General features: G+C 57.7%; 1 pseudogene; it reads left to right on the top strand.

The window, feature by feature from the left end:
* Window positions 1–1,982: 1,982 nt before the first annotated feature.
* Window positions 1,983–6,108, top strand: LOC138386022 (uncharacterized; annotated as a pseudogene).
* Window positions 6,109–16,462: the final 10,354 nt, after the last annotated feature.

Genomic DNA, 16,462 nt, shown 5'->3' with positions numbered 1-16,462 from the left:
CGAGGACTGAGTGACGGAACACGCGTAAACTCAGCACATGCCGACACGCAGCAGGCTGACCATTCCTAACGACCCGGGTGGTCCGCACCGTGTGGGGTCTCCCGCTGTGCCCAGGAGTGGCGCCGGCCATGTTTCCTTCCTTGCCAGCTTCCAAGCAGCAGCAGCCGGCCAGTGGGCAGCCAGCCACGGAGGTGATAAGGCAAGGTAGCCTTGAGTCCTGCGTGAGTCCACTCACTGTGGCCAGGAGCCAGCGTCCCCTGGCCGGGGGCTCTCAGGGCACTTGGGCAGCTCAGTGGGACCTGCAGAGGGTGAAACCTGAGGGCGCAGAGCACAGGTGGCCACTGGCTGGGTTTCAGGCCCCATCTGGTAGGCAATTCGCAGAGAGGAGGGCAGAGTTAGTGCTGTTGCCTTGGCAACGCTCTGTCACATTATAATGAGGCTCAGCAGTAGAAGAAGCCTCGCCTTAAAGCAGCACAAAGCTTATCGATTTGCTGGTGTCCCGAGGCAACCCAGCGGGAGAGGGGCTGCTTCCCTGGCGCTCGCTGGCCATCAGGAAGGCAGCGGAGAGGGGCTGGCGGGTGGGGGTGCCACAGCCCTGGGACCTGCTGTGCCCGCCCAGGAGCCAAGCCGGGCCCATCAACTGGGTGTCCACTGGGCCTCGTCCTGGGACAGCTCAGGGTCACCGGGCTGGCATGGAAAGGCGGGCGGCTGGCCCAGGCTAACCAGGGCCCTGGGACCTGGCAGCACGCACACCTCTACGTGGAGCCTCTGCCCCGGGCACAGACGGGCGGGGCTGGGCCTGAGCAGAGAGACGGGCCCCTAAGTCGGTCAGAGTGAGGGGTGAGGGCTGCAGGAACGAGTGCGAACATTATTAACTCTGACGGTGTAAAAATAACACCAGCGAGACAGACTCAGAGAAGCGAAAGAGGAGGGCAGAGGGAGAGACACGGAACACTGCCCAGCCTTTCAACACAGGACGTGGCCGGTACAGTAAAAATGGGGACGTGGGATAGAAACGTGGTTCAAGGCCACCACAGACCTTCGCTCGCAGTCTTAGCAGGTCCTTCCAGGAAGCAGGATCCCGTGCGGCAAAGATAACGAGCTTCCAATCAGCGTCTCAGGTTTACTCTGGTTTCCCTTCCTTCTTTAAAGTCAGGTAATATTTCTAAGTTGCGAAGAGCGGATAGGATGATCTCGCCGTCCACACCAGCGCCGCTCACCTTGGCCTCCTCACCTGTGTCCAGCCACGCACAGTTCCGGGCACTGTGCACGCGGTAGCTCCCCCCCTCCTCCCAGCACGGGGTGAGTGGGGCGCGGAGAGGGGACTTGCCCACGAGGGTCACAGCAGTCCCTGAGAGGCAGGGTGTGGGTGGGAACCCAGACACCAGGTTTCAGAGGCCACCATCACCTCCTCTGACCCCACGCACAGAAGAACGTCTGCACCGTAACCCCCGGTGCCAACAGTGCTTATTCTGGGGAGGGGCTGTTGTTGTTGTTAGTTCTTGTTTGTATTCTATTTTTTTAAAGCAATATAATAATGAGTCTGTGTGACTTTTTAAAAGCAGCTTTATTAAGATATAATTCACATATCATACAATTCACCCACTTAAAGTATACGATTCAATAGTTTTTGGTATATTACATTATTTACTTTTAAAATTCAGGCTATATATGTGTATATATAAAATAAAGTGTGCCATTTTTAGTGTACAGTTTAGTAACATTAATTACGTTCACCATATTGTGCAACCGTCACCACTATCTATTTCCAAAACTTTGTCATCACTCCTAACAGAAACATGGACCCATTGACTAATCATTCCCCGTCCCCCCTCCCGCAAGCCCCCAGCCTCTAATCCACTTTCTGTCCCTGTCGTTTGACTCCAGGTCCCCCACGTATGTGCAATCACACAGCATTTGTCCTTTGGCGACTGCCTTATCTCACTCAGCATGACGTCCTCGAGGTTCATCCGCTTCGCAGCATGGGTCAGACTTCCCCTCCTGTCGTGGCTAGTGGTCGGCTGGATGGTGGGCCACGTTGTCCATCCACGCGCTGATGGACACTCGGTGCCGCTGTGAGCAGGGAGTGCAAACATCTGTCCCCGTCCGTCCCTGCTGTCAGTGCCCGTGGGTTTATACCCAGAAGTGGAATTTCTGGGTCATATGGTTGTATAATTTAAAAAATAAAACAATTCTTGAAATGCGGTCAGTGTGACTAAAAGAAAAAAGTAAAGTAAAAAAACTAAAAACAATTCTTGCTAAAATCGGACCCTAGACCTAGTCCACCTGAGCAGTCAGTGCGGCCTGCCTTCCCCGCGGGGAGGAACACAGCCTCAAGGACTGGGGCGCGCACGCCAGCTCCTCGGGAGGTCCACGTGTGTCCCTGTTTCCTCTTCTGGACACAGTGGATGTCAGCAGCGCCTCAGAGCAGGAGCACGAAGGCTGAAGGAGAGGCGTGGGGTGCCGGGTGTGCCGAATGTGGTCAATGCATCCCAGAACCTTCCCTGGAGACCTTTGAGTTTGCAAAATATTTTAACTATTCCTACATTTGATCTTCTCAACAGCCTGTAGGACACGAATTACTCGCACCGTTCATTCCCATTCTGCAGATGTGGAAACTGAGGCTCAGAGAGTCGCTCCCTGGGAGAGCCAGGACAAGACACCAGCCCCTCCAGCATCAAATAGTGTCCTCTCCAGTCCCTGCTGCCTCTCTCAGTGACCATGGTGCGGCCGAAAGGCCGAGGGGCTTACTAACAGCTTTCCTTCTTTCTACGACGGTAAGAACACCTGGGGTAACAAAGAAAGGGTGACTGGGTAGAGAGAAAAAGAACTCCCCACAGCCCCACCCTTTGTTTCTCCCAGCACCATCTCATCGCAGAACCTCAGGGGCCGTCTGCCTAGCACGCTCCAGGAGCTCTCTCTGCTTAAACCCCCCTCCCCCAGGGGTGAGAAGCCCACCCTTGTTTCCCCTGGTTGCAGCTCTGCTCTTGGGGCTCAGAGGACAGAGTCACAGCAATGCACCCCTGAGAGTGAAGGCCACGACACCCCCACACCATCCTCTCTTCTCAAGGTGCCTATGCCCAGCTCCTTCGCCCAGTGCCCAGAGGACCCTCCCAGATGCTGGGCAGTGTGGTGACAGGGGCAGAAGGTGGCAACTAGTCCTTGCTCTGGAACTCTCTGGGTGGCCAAGGTGACTGATTCATCCCTGGTCCCAGCATCCTCATCTAAGACATAGGAGGGTTGGACCACGTCCTCCCTGGCAGCTCTGCCATCTGCGATTATGGGGTGTGGAGCCTCTCGCCATCAGATATTTTCTTTATAGAGTTTATTTTTCAAAGACTGAAAACTAAACTAAGGGGGAGCAGATAAGAGAGGCGTCTAAATATGAATACCGATTGCAACCTTATCTTCTCAGAAAACAGAGGTGCTTGGGGACACTGCCCCCCAAATGGAGAATTTAAATGGAAAATGTGGCCCCCAAGACCAGCTCCCTTGGTCAAAGGCTTTGAGTACGTGTGCAAGGAGGGCAGAAGGTGCGAGGGCAAGAGAAGGAAGAAGGGGGAGCCCCTCTCCACCCCAGCTGGAGGGTGGTCTCTAGGCCAGGGGCGAGGGGTGGGTATGAAGACAGGCCAGGCCCAGGGAGATCTGGAAGCCCCCCGACCTGGTGGGAGAGCTCCTCTCCTAGGCTCCTGGTTCCAGCAACGCATCTGGGGCAGTTAGAGCTGTGTCACAACCCAATGCAGGACGACAGGGACTCTTACAGGACGTGCATATCCGTCCCCTCAACACAGACAGACCCTCATCCCTAGCCTGCCTGGGGGCAGGACCCCAGCACCCAACGCCTGTTCCCTGGTCAGCTCATGCTGACCACCCCACCAGCACAGATGACCTGGGTTCCAGCCCTGGCTTCTTCCCCTGACCCCTGCTCCTGGAGACATCCTTCCTGACTCTGAGCCTCAGTTTACTGCCTTAACGGTGACTGCTAAGGATCTGTTCAGCTTCATCTCCTGTAACTCCCGGAGACACGAAGACTTTCCATTCTAGACCCGCCACCAGCTGTCATGCCCCCTCTCCTCTCTGTGGTCCACTGGCTGTCTAGAGGCCCGGTCCCGGCGCTGGCCGACCCCCTGTCCCCGTCCCAGGGACCCGGAGCCCGCCTGCTTCAGCCGGCCAGGATGGAGTTCTCTATCCCATTCAATTTCCCCCGCCTTTTTGATGTCACATCCTGTCCCAGCCTGCTTCCCCGCCGGCGCCGCCGCCCTCCCCCTCCCCGCGCGATCGAAGCGCGGGTCCCTCGCGCCACCCCCGCCCCCGCCCCTTCCCGAGCAAACTTTTGGCACCCACCGCAGCCGAGCGCGTTCGTGCTCCGCAGGGCGCGCCGCGCTCCGCCAATGCCAGGCGCGCGGGGGAGCCATTAGCAGGCAGGGGAGAGGAGGGCGCAGCCCGCGCCCAGCCCAGCCCAGCCCTGCCCAGCCCTGCCCGGAGGCAGACGCGCCGGAACCGGGACGCGATAAATATGCAGAGCGGAGGCTTCGCGCAGCAGAGCCCGCGCGCCGCCTGCTCCGGGTGCTGAATCCGGGCGCCGGGGACACGAGCCAGCGCCGCCGCTGGAGCCCGCGGAGCCGGAGCCCCAGCGCGTCCGCGTACACGCAGCCGCCGGCCGGCCAGCACCCAGGGCCCTGCGCGCCAGGTCGTTGGAGGTGGCAGCGAGACATGCAACCGGCCCGGAAGCTCCTCAGCCTCCTCTTCCTCATCCTGATGGGCACTGAACTCACTCAAGTACGTGCATCCAACGCCATTTTCCTCCCTGCCAGGCGCCCAGCCCGGCCCCAGGGGAGCCCGGCAAAGTCGGGAGCGGCTCAGCGACCCCCTGAGCCCCCTGCCCCAGCGCCCAACCCCGGGATTGGGGAGGGGGCCAGAGTGCCCTGCCGGACCTGGGTGGGAGGGCCGGTGCAGGCTGACCTGAGGCTGTGCTCCCTCCAGCCCCGGGGCCCAGTGGGGCTGCACAACTGCCCCCCACTCCCTGCTAAGTTCAAAGGGCAGCCCGGGGGTCTTTGGCTGTTGTCATCTTGGGGGAAGCCTGAGAGCCATGCAGCCAAGCCCCCAGGCATTCTCAAAGGTAGAGGGACCTAACTCCTTCCCTCCAACACACACCCCTCCCTTTGGACACAATGCTGCCCTTGGGGCTCCCAGGCGGTGGGAATTGCGCCTCCAAGACCTGCCTGGAAGGGCAGGCAGGTGCGGGCTGGGGTGCATGGTCTGCTTAATGTGGAGGGCGTGGGGGCTGTGACCACATGCACCGCAGGAGGTGTGAGTGACAAGTCCGGATGGCTCTGCTGGGGACCGCCCGGGCTTCGCCTGAACAATGTATCAATAGAGAACGTGTCTCTGGTTGGTATTCTCCATTTTAGAAATGCATCTTAGGGCTGGCAGGTCTGGGAGGAGGGGAAGGGCTGTCTGGGAGCGCTGAGCTGGGGGTGCTGCTTTGGCATCAGGGTACACGGAACAGCCTGCCAGCTCCTGGAGCCCGGCTCCTCGAGAGTGACATTAAAATGCCCTTTCGATGGTGCCACTGTGCCACGCTCTGAGCTGGGGGACTCCGGCCCTTTGGAGTTGCAAGTCCAAGCGGTGGGCAGCCAGCACCTTGGCGCCAAGCTCCAGTCGCCACAGCTGCCCTGACCCTCCTTCCCTCCCTCCCTTCCTCCCTCTCTCAGAATAAAGGAGGAAACAAAGGAGAGAAGATGGGAGGGCCAGAGAGCAAGAGAAAGACCACTAAAGAGAAGACGCTGGAACAAGCTCCCCTTGTTTTGCCTGGAAGCCCTTGCTGGCTCCCTGGCTCTGCCCAGGAGTGCAGTCCAAACCCCGACCCCACAGTGGCGTTCTGCCATCCCGCTTACCCTCAAAACCCACTGCCCTGTGCTGCCCAGGCAGTCGGGCAGTCCCCCCTAAGGAGGTTCTGCATCGCCTCCGGGAGATAAGTTTTCTTGGCCCCGGGAAGGCCTGGGCGAGGAGTGGTGGCTGTGCCCCGTGGCTGGACAGAGGCATGTATGCTTGTGTGCACACACAGATGAGCACATGCCTGCAGAAAAGAGCCAAGCAGGTCCCTAGGGGTGGCACACTGCCCTGCAAAGGGCGATGCCTGTGTCTTATGGAGACATCTTGGCAAAGAGGTGCTGGTTCTGGGTGGCCCTGGAAGTGGCTGTCCCCAAAGACTCTCTAAGCCTTACTGGCTTCTTCCTTCCAGGTACCCCTAAGCCTCCGTTCCCAGACCACAAACTGCTTTTCCTCCATAAATTCTCCTCTTTGTGTCTTTTTAAAGATCCCCTGTTCTGGGGAGAAACTTTTGGTTCAACTTCAACTAGAAGCTTTGTCTCAGTGGTGAAAATGTTTGCCTATCATGCTGAAGGTGCCGGACATCCGAACCTCAGCCTGCCCTGCGCACAGCTGCACCCTCGGGCTCCGGAGTCAGGGCCAGCGGGATGCCTTCAGGACCCTGGTCAGCTCCCCGGCCCGCAGCCTCCCCTGGGTCAGGCAGGGAAATGACGTTATTTTCTTTGTTTGCCTCAAGATCTCTCAGGGGCTTGGGGTTCCTCAGCTCAGCCAGGAGACACCTCCCACCCTTGCCTCGTGGCTCTACCCTCCCTGGGCCAGCCTCTGGAAGTTCTGGGCCAGCCTCTGGAAATCATGCTTTCAGAATTTCGTGTTGGAGGCTGATTATCCCCAGTTGTGGTGGAATTTTGGAGGAAAGTCTCACTCGTTAAAATCGCTTCAGGCTTTTTGAGTCTATGAAGGGGTCAGAGGGTGGCTGGCTTGGCGACCAGCTCCTGAGGTCCCGGCTACCCTGGTCCACTTGTGTGGGCCCCACTGGAGCTGAGCCAGGCGACTCTCACCTTTAGCCGGGAAGCCAGACCTCTAAGGCGGAGCCTGGGATCGGGAGTAGGTGTGGGTGCAGGACTGGGCTACTCTGAATATGAAGCTGTTCCGGACGTCCAGACCCAGGAATCTTGCTTTCTGTATCCCAGAGTGATTCCTTGCCTGGTGCCTTGAGCAATGCGCTCGCATTTGTGAATGAATGAAGCAACACCCTTGGGCTGCAGGAAGGGTGATTGAGCTGTCTGGGTCTGTCTCCCACAACCATTGCAGGTAAATGGCTCCCCACAGCCACACTCTTGCTTCTAGGCCCTCCAAGGGACGTGGTCACACCGTTCCAGGGCCACTGTTTCTAGATTAGCATGCATCAAATGGGAACAAGTTGGAAACGTGTGGCTTTTACCTGCACTCAGTAAATGCTGCTTGCAGGACTCAGGCAGACAGGCGGGGGGAGTGGAGCACATGGCAAGGCCATCTGTTCTCCTGACAGCTTGCTTACGATGAAACACTCAGTCCAGTGCCAGCCGTTGATTGATGGCCTACTACGTGCAAGGCTGTGGGGCCAGATGAACTTTTTCCTCAGCCAGAAAGACATTTTACCTGGTCTTGCTTTGTGGTTTGCAGTAAGATGCTGGCATGTCGTGCCTTTTGAGAAGCAGGGTGCAGTGGCATCTATCAAACTTCCTGACCAGGAAGCTGAGGGGTTGATCTCTCAGCCCTGAGGGGCTGGGGCAGGGCAGGGGCTCCAGCCCACCTCAGCCTCCCCTTCAGAGAGAATCTTGTCCCTTGTACGCAATGGTGTGAAAGGAGCTCAGAAGCTCTGCAGAAATGACCTTGAACCCAGTTGTCTTACTCTTCCCCTGATCCCACCAGGCACTGGCTGGGTGACTTTGAGAAAGGCGCTTAACCTCTCTGAGCCTGAGCTTCCCTCTCTGTGAAGCAAGGAGGATTAATGTAGATGATTCTCTAAGATATCTCCCTACTGCAAACCCCCAATCCTATCCTTTCATTTGCTCACTCATCAGCTCCTCGAACAAGCCATGCTTGGCTACCAACTGGTTGGATTTAACTCAGTCAGATCTGGGCTTATGGTGCTGAATGGTCCAAACCCTTGCGGTCGGGCATCTGGGGTGAGCGTGCTTTGTGGGAAGACCTGAGGCTCTGCCGTGATTGTTTGTTTCTGTGGTGCAGGAGCTGCGTGCACCACGTGCTCTGGGCGGGAGAGGGGGAGTGAGTTCTGTCTCGGGGCTGGAGAAAGCCTTGGAGAAGGAGTGATGTTCGATCTGGGGCCAAGGTTGCATCTTGGTCCGCTAGTGAACCCAGGCAAAGAGGACAGGAGTGGGGGCTGCACACAGGCTGCGGCAGGAAGGAGGGCCGGGAAACCTTGACCCTCATACCCAATGCTCAGCACATGTTTGTTGAGGGTATTTGATTCATTTTAAGACTGAAGTGGAGCTCTTCTCACCAGCAACTCACACCCTAGGCTGGGCATGGCCTGTCTCGATGATGTGACGTCCTGCATACCTCGATGGCGGTTCAAGCTATAAATGAACACAGACTTGAGTGCCAACTCTTACTGAGGTTCCTGTTCGCCTTCAGGCTTTATTGAGTGACTACTGTATGCTTGGTCTCAGAGTTGTGTGAGCTGTTTGCTGTCTAGGCACCTGCACAGGGACACGACTAGCCCTGGAAGGTGTTTGGGGAGGTGTGTGCTGGTGCCAGGTGTGGACAGGGCTTGTGGAGACAACAGGGGAGGTGACACTGACGGAGCCTCTCAGAGCCCCCGTGGGGCCCGTCACTCCCAGTCTATTCTCTCATCCTCACATTCTGCTCGTTCTAGAGCAGAAGACCTAAGTCTCTCCCCTGGACAAACGGGATGAGAAAAAAAGGCTGAATGTTGTGACGTGCTCCAGCCTGGGCTTGGGCCTGGTGGTCCCACTCAGCTGCCCTGTCTACCTGCCAGCTCCCCTGCCGCCAGCTTTAGGGCCCGCATCTGCCTTGGACGTGCTGGAGGGAGAGGGCGTCTGCAGAAGGGGGTGGTGGGATTTTCCTAGTGATTTCAGGATGCAGGAAATGTTCTCGGTGTTTGCACTGAAGTCAACCACTGCCTCTGGGGCCAGTGACTCCTCTGGACGCACAAAGGCTGTTCCCGGGGAAAGGAGCTCCGTGCTCCCCGGGCCGGCCTCGCTGGTGGGGAGGCTCCAAGACACGGGGGCACTGGCTGTAAATCCTGCGCAGGAGGCAGCTGCTGCATCTCCTGAAGCAATTTGCTTCTCATCCCACTGACTTCAACGTTCCCCAATCAAAAGAAGGTAATTTTCTGCCTCCAGTCGTATTTATTACTAAAGTTATCAGCCCTGTAATCAGTATTAACATCACCGTGTAAAGTAATACAAAACTAATTACTAGCTAAACTGAATTAGATACATGGCAACTGTGAGCCGGGCTGACGGGGACAGCGGCCAATTCTCAGCCCTGAACGATGGGCCACCAGAGCTGTTCACGCTCAGAAACCAGTGCTGTGAGGTCACTGCACGGGCGGAGCCACTTGCAGTTGTCAGGCTGCCCCGCTGGCATTGCGGTAGGACCGAGGGGAGGGGAGGAGAAAACAGCCAAAATGAGTATCTCTTTAACTGCCTGGAGTGAAGGTCCCGGGGATGTCACCAATAACGAGGGCTAATATTCTTTGAGTGTTGCTGTGTGTCAAACTCCGTGCCAGGAGCCTCATAGTCCCAGAGCCCCAGGCCACTGTCCTCACTCTTGCCACAAGACACTGAGGCTTGGGTGGCGACACCATCTGCCCCGTGACCCAGCAAATTAGTGATGACCCCAGGTGCAGTCCTAGGACTGCCTGACACTCGGGAAACCTGAGTTCAGGTACTTGTTAAGACAGAGAGAAAATAAAAAGAAAGCAGAAAGCAGCTCAATGTCGCCAAGCACCAGTAAAACGGAAGGGCCTGGTGCGGTCGTGCCCGTTGCCAACCTCTGCAGGGCTTCCTGGAGAGCCACTTAGCTGTGTTTGTCTAACTGTGGCCAAATGCTCTGCCGCCGCTGGCCTGGAAGATTGGCTTTCAAAGGGGCGGCAGCAGGTGGGAAAGAAGGGGTGTGGGATGGGGGCCGGGCCTCAGTCTCCCCCCACCACCATGGATCAGTGACTCTGGGCAGGTCCCTGCAGCCCTGGGAGGTGGCGGGTGTCTGCAGGTGCCTGCTGGGGCTCCTCACCTTGCTTCTCCCAGGCGGCGTCGTGTGAGGGGCTACACAGGGCGTGTCCCAGCATTTGCTTGGTGACTTGAGATCCCAGAAGAACCAGGACGTATGTACTGAGCTCAGGTTGCCTTGCGCTAACTCTCTAAATGCCTGTGGCTCTAGCGACATCCTTTGTTGCATTTGGCACATTTTGCACAATTCCGGGGAAGACAGTGTGGCCAACGTGAAGAGAATGTGCCGAGAACATGTGTGATCCGCCTTCGTGTGTGGCTGCTCCTTGGGGGAGGGTTTCTCTTCCCTCTTCTTCTGCGCGACGTTAAAGCTCATGGCCGCGGCCTGGGTCACAGCTGCTGACGTGGCTCCTTTGGCCTCAGATGCTGTTTAAGACGCGTGGGCTTACCTGCAAGCTTGCTCCACAAAGACGCCCGGCAGTAGGGACGCAGCCTGCGTGCTCCTCATTACAGTTCAGTGACATCTAAAGTCCGCTCAGAGAGTGAGTAAATACGCAGAATGGAGACTGAGGGGTCCAGGGCAGAGATCCCAGCCCCAGTCCGGTCAGCAGGTTAACGGCGCTTACCCGGGTGGTCACCTGAAGCAACCCCGGCCCATCCCGTAGTTTTAGCAGGGCTGCAAGTTGCCCTCGGGGCTTTAAAGCTCCCAGCGGAGATTTCTCTGTTCACAGAATGGCTCTCAGGGTGGTTCTGAAAGGTGCTTCAGGTGACGCTTTGAGCATCTGAGGGTCAAAGAGAGAACACAGGTGTGTCATAAATAGCTTTACTCAGTGCACCCCCAGGGTGTCGTATTCAGACAGCACAGCCGGACTCAGAGAAACGGGGAGCCAGCCATTTGTCCACAATGCGGCCTTCAGGTATGTGAGTCCCTGTGCCCCTGCCTCCCCCAGCATGCCCACGCACACGCATGCACACGAGCTCCCGTTCCCGGGGCCTCCCGGCCTCAGCGTCCTGCCCCATTGATTCCCAGGCTGAGTCAGCATGCGAGGCGACGGGGGGGAGGGTGTGGAAGGAGCTGGGTCTCCTATTCCATAAGCAACATGAAGGATCATAAAACAGGAGACTTCAGAGACAGCACCAATGTTTGTTAGCGGTCGCTAAGGAGGTTTCTGAGGCCGAGTCCCAGCTGAGCAGAGGGCGGGGCGTGTGTGCCGGGGAGCCCCCCTTGTGGAGGCCGAGCGTCCTCCGAGGCAGGTAACTTAGTCTCCAGAACGCAGCCCTACGCAGACGCTGCGTCCTCTGCTACTACCCAGCCAGACGCTGGGGCTGACCCGCGGATGCTTGCATGATGGCGCCATCTTTTCATTCATGTCGGGACCAGTTGCTTATTCCACAGAAGCTGGACTGTCCTTCACAGTTAGCTGTGGCGAGTCCCCTCCCCCGGACAGCAGGAAATGGATGCTCGTGGGGCCCCTGAAAACCACGAGTTCAGTCCAGAGGGGCACGTGTCTGCTGAGTTATCTTGTCCCTGTCCCACTCTCAGAGCCGGACCCTATTTCTACTGGGCAACCAAGAGAACAGGGAGCTGTGGCTTCCACGGTCTGGCCGAGAGCCAGTCTGAGGCAGCATCCGTGGGAGCTGCATGGAACTTGCCAGAAGAGGGAGCGGAGGGGGTGTGCAGCATCCAGTGTGGGCAGGGCCATGGGCAGTCAGCTCCCTGGATGGACAGAGCAGTAGGACTGACAGCCAGAAACAGGCAGATTGTGCCTGGATGGGAAAAACTGTCCCTCGTGACAGCCATGGGACAGCGGGGTGCTCTCCCTAGGGGGAAGTGGCTCCAGGTCACTGGGGGCCTTGAAGAGAAGGACCAGCCCTCGGAGGAAGCCAGGTCCTGGGCTGGCCTGCCCTTGCTAGCTGTGCTGACAAACCCCATGCCCTGGCCGGGAGCCAGGCCAGGACAAAACCTTCTCACGGAAAGGGAGTGAGGAGCAACGATGCCCTCACCAGTTTGTGAGCCCAGAGGCCATGGAGGAGGCAGAATGATGGGGACATTTGGCACTGACTGCCCACGGTGGTCTTCCGCGGCTGCTGGGAGAGGGTGCTTGGGGTTGGCTCCTCGCAGGCTGCCCTGCTCAAGACCAGGTCCTTTCTCAGCTCCGAGAAGGAAAGAGGCACATCAGGGTGGCGGAGCAGGGGGCTCCACGTGGGAGATCTCTCTTCTCCCCAACTCTTTCTCTCTCTCCTTCTCTCTCCTCTCTCTCTCTCCTTGCCCCCTCGAGCTATTTGAAAATAGCTGGAGGACAATATGTATATTTTTAAACAGCAAAGGGGCATCAGCACTTTGTCCTTTGGGATGTCCCCTTGCCAGGGAGCATCAGGGAGTTACCCAGAGACCTGCTTCTCTCCACGCGCCACTCCTGGCTTGGGGCCCTGTGGCCTTGCGGTTCTGATCGTGAGGCGGCGGCAGCTAGAGGCACCTCCCAGCTCCCGGCGTGGCTGTTGTAGGGCTTCCCGAGGTGGTTCTCTAACATGCCGTGAGTGTCTGTCTCTGGTGGGGACGACAGAGTTTTAGGCAGGAGCATCCCTCAGGGTTACATAACACCAGCCCTCATTCTCAGAGCCGTGAGCGCCAGGGCTGTGGAGGCTGGTGTTCTTGTTTTCACGTGCGCTGATGAATCTGTGCAAAGCCCATCGGGGTCGGGGCCTATAAGGGGCTGGCGTGAGGACAGAGACCAGGCCAGTCTAACGTGGCGTGGCAGGTGACCTGGCGCTGCAGGCGGGACAGGACATCCCACAGACTGGGTGGCCAAGGGCCCAGGAATGCTCTGGCAGAAATGTCTTCCGGTGGGCCTCTGTGCCCAGGGAACTGTGCAGGTGGCCAGGGCTTCTGTGGCCTTGCAGACCATGTCACTTCTGGGATTCACGAGACTCGATGGTGGCCACCACATCTGAGAGACGGGGTGCTGCCATGTTTTGGGCTTGGCTCTGGAAGCTCTCACCATTTGACCTTGGACAGACCTTGTTACCTTTCTAAGCCCGAGCGTCCTCATCTGTAAAGTGGCGTCGACAGCAGCACCGCCCCTGGGCTTCGGTGAGGATTAAGCGACATCATGCATGGCTAATCCCCAGTGTGGTGTGGGGCGCGGCGCCGGCTCCGTCAGTGTTATTATGATCATTCAGAGCGGCAAGTATAAATGCGCCTTTGCTTCAAGAGAAGTCGTGTGGAAATTGGGATTTAAATTCCTCTTTAGGAACACTATGGATGTGCCGATGCCATAGATCCCTTAATCCAAATACCTTCATTCTTCAGCAATCCATGACTTGCTTTTGGAATGCCATGCAGCCTTCCAAATCACATTACACTCCTCCTCTCTGATGTGATGCCCCTCTCAGAAGCATTAAAGACAGTAGTCACTCCCTCCGAACCACAGATTTCAGAAACTGGATAGGACTTCGGTTTGAGATTAGAAGAGTTGGAAGTGACTTAACTAGAACCTCCCAGCACAGTAGAACAGCACAGGCGCAGCTTAGTGCAACACAGTTGCAGGTCAGAGCAGCACAGGTGCAGGTCAGTACAGCACAGTTGCACGTCAGAGCAGCGAGGGTGCAGGCTTGAAGCTGGAAGCCAGTGCTGTGTCCCCTGCACATCCTGTTCTAGCCATACATTCCACGGGGGTGAGAACTGTATATCTATTCAGTTCTCTATAAGCATTAAAGATAACGGCTAGGATTTAAAGGTGGGGGGGGATCATCTTTTCCTTCCATTACTCTAAAAATCCTTTGACCTTAGTTCCCAGAGATCTTAGGAATAACAAAGGCTGATTCACATTTTTTAGCAAGTTCAATGTGAGTCACCCGAAACCACATTTTTAAAAGAATGCTTCTCAGCCGTGCCTTGGGGAACCATACACCCTCTGGCTGCACGACAGGACGTGAATTCAGGAGAAATACGGGAGGGGGTTCAGCTCTCCAGGCCATGCCTTAGCTGCCTGTCCCCAAGAGAGGTGGAGAGAGTCCCTGGGCCAGTGGGATGGAAGCTGGCTCTTCGGTCCCTGGGCCTCACTGGCTCCAGCGGTTCTGCTGAGCCGCACGCAGCTTCCGTACTGCAAGCTACCTGGATCCCACGTCCTCCATTCAGAAGCCCAGCCAAGTCGGTGCTCTCCAAATTCAGAGCACCAATTCCAAATCCTGTGCGACATCACTGACGTAAGGTCAAATTGTAAGTTCTTCAAGGTCAGGAGAGTTTATTTTATTTTCTTTTTTTCAAGTAGCAAGGCCCATTACTTCAGAAAGGAGAGTTTTTAAATTATTATCATTCTTTTTATTTACCCATCTGGAACGTACCCTTCCTAGAATGTAGCTCCCGTTGCTGGGAGTTATTTTTATATCCAACAATACCTCTTCCACATTTGCACATCTGCACCAACAGCACCTCTTACTGATGGCCTGCAGCCAATGGCAGCTCTAGAGGGAGGTGGCAGAGGTTTCTGGGGACATCAAATCTCATTTTGAATCCAAGCTCTGTCATGCGTTTCTGCCCAAGTCACTTAGCTGAGGTACTCACTGCACCTGTTTTGTCTTCTGCAAAGTCGGTGACAATGCGCATCACCCCATCAGGTGCCAGGCTTGTTCCTGCACCCAGTCATTTAATCCACATAATGCCCTGGAGGGGAAAGGTGCTATTATTAAACCCATTTTGCAGATGGGGGACTGAGGCTCAGGGAGGCTGATGAATTGGTGTGAGGTCTCACAGAGCCGCACCTGTAGGCAACGTTTCTGGCAAGGCCTCTCTGGCAAGGGCATCTCCGGTTGGGTCTAGGGGAGTTTGGGTTCAGGCACAGTGCCCAGCTGCGGGAAGTGCCTGGGAATGTCATCATCGTGTTGGTGTTGCTTCTGTTCTGGGATTTATAGCACACTGTACCCCACATCTTGCACATAGTGGGTGTTTAAATTATCTGTGGCTTCTGAGAGGACCTGAGAGTGTTTTGGATTGGATTGGGTTGGATCGGAAATCGTTCCAACAAAATAAGCGTTCCTTGTCTTTCTGTCGTGGGAAGCGGGTGTGAGGGATTTGGGCAGGCAGGCGAGGCTTGTGGCCCCCACTCCGTGTTGAATATGCGTGGCAAGAGAAGGGAGGTGGAGACCGGAACCGGCGGCCAGGTGCTGCCCGGGCTCGGCGGTTCTGCGAGCCGAGCCTGCAGTGCCAGCCTGCACTGGGAGATGGCGCCCTTCCCCAACAGTTGGGCTGTGCTGGCGCCCAACCTGCCCCTGCCCGGCCACTGACTGCGCGCCCCGTCGGGAAAACGCGGGGGCCCCTTGGCCAGCGGGCCTCACCCCAGCGCTGGGGCCAGGCGGTGACTGGAGGCCTCTCTGCGCATAGGGACCGCGCACAGAGACAGAAACGCCCAGGAAAGTGGCGTTCTTCTTAGGCAGGTGCCGGAGAGGCTCCCTGTCTTTCAAAGCCCATCCAGGAAGGGAGATTAATTTTCACCCAGGCAGAAAGAGTGCAGTGAGTGATCCGGGGATTCTTTCCTTCCCAAATGGCTGGGAGAGCTTAATGGAAGGCCTGGAGGAAGCGGCTTTCATCTCCGATTAGGAGCCTTCCGCAAATTCGAAAGCCCAATTAAAGCGCTTGACCCGGTGGGGCCTGTGCGCGCGGTGAGACCTACACGCCCAAGTCCTGGCCGAGGAGGGCTGGGAAGAGGGCAGCTCGTGCCAGCCCGCCCTGCCCTGGGGCCTGGGCACCGCGACTTGGGCTCCAGCCCTGCGAGGGACCCAGGGAGCCAGTGGGACACCCCCAGCCCAAGCCCCTCAACCCCAGACCCCAGGTCCTCGCCACACTCCCCTGCAACCGCGCATCCAGGTGGGTGCGGGGAATGCCCCGTTGGCGCCCTTCTGCCCCAGGCCTCGGGGCACCGCGGCTGCCTGCCCGGTTCGCAGGAGTGCCTTCCCCTTTGCGCGAAGCCCTCCACCCAGCTGGCGCTGGAGACCCCTGCGGGGCCCGGGGCTACCTACTTTCGGAGCCGCCCAGAGCCCCCCTCCCGGCTGAGCTTCAGCGGGCGGCCCGGGCTGGCTGGGAGCCCCGCGCGGAAGGTTAGAGGGCAGCCTCTGCGGGCAGCCCTCGCCCACAGCGGGTCCCCGGGGGCGGATCTGAGACGGGTGCGATCGTGAGGGCGGGGCAGTCCGGGATGGAGGGCAGTGCGCCCAGCTGGGTGTTTTATGATCCGGGGCCGGTGGTTTGTCTCTCCCCGGGTCACCCCATCCCAACTCCTCGGCGGACCGGGTTTGCAGACCTCGCTACCAGCAGCCAGGGGGCGGCGGGGAGCCGGAGCGAGGAAAAATCCACCCATTTCTTGGGCTGATTGCGTCGGCCGCCGCCCGGCCGTGTCTCCGCCTCCCGGCCGCGGCCCCCGCGCGCAGCCCGCGCAGCGCTC

Source organism: Eulemur rufifrons, chromosome 7, assembly GCF_041146395.1.
Source record: "Eulemur rufifrons isolate Redbay chromosome 7, OSU_ERuf_1, whole genome shotgun sequence".
In the NCBI taxonomy this organism is placed as follows: Eukaryota; Metazoa; Chordata; class Mammalia; order Primates; family Lemuridae; genus Eulemur; species Eulemur rufifrons.
The sequence above is the reverse complement of the archived record's forward strand: the minus strand, read 5'-3'. Positions and strand labels throughout refer to the sequence as shown.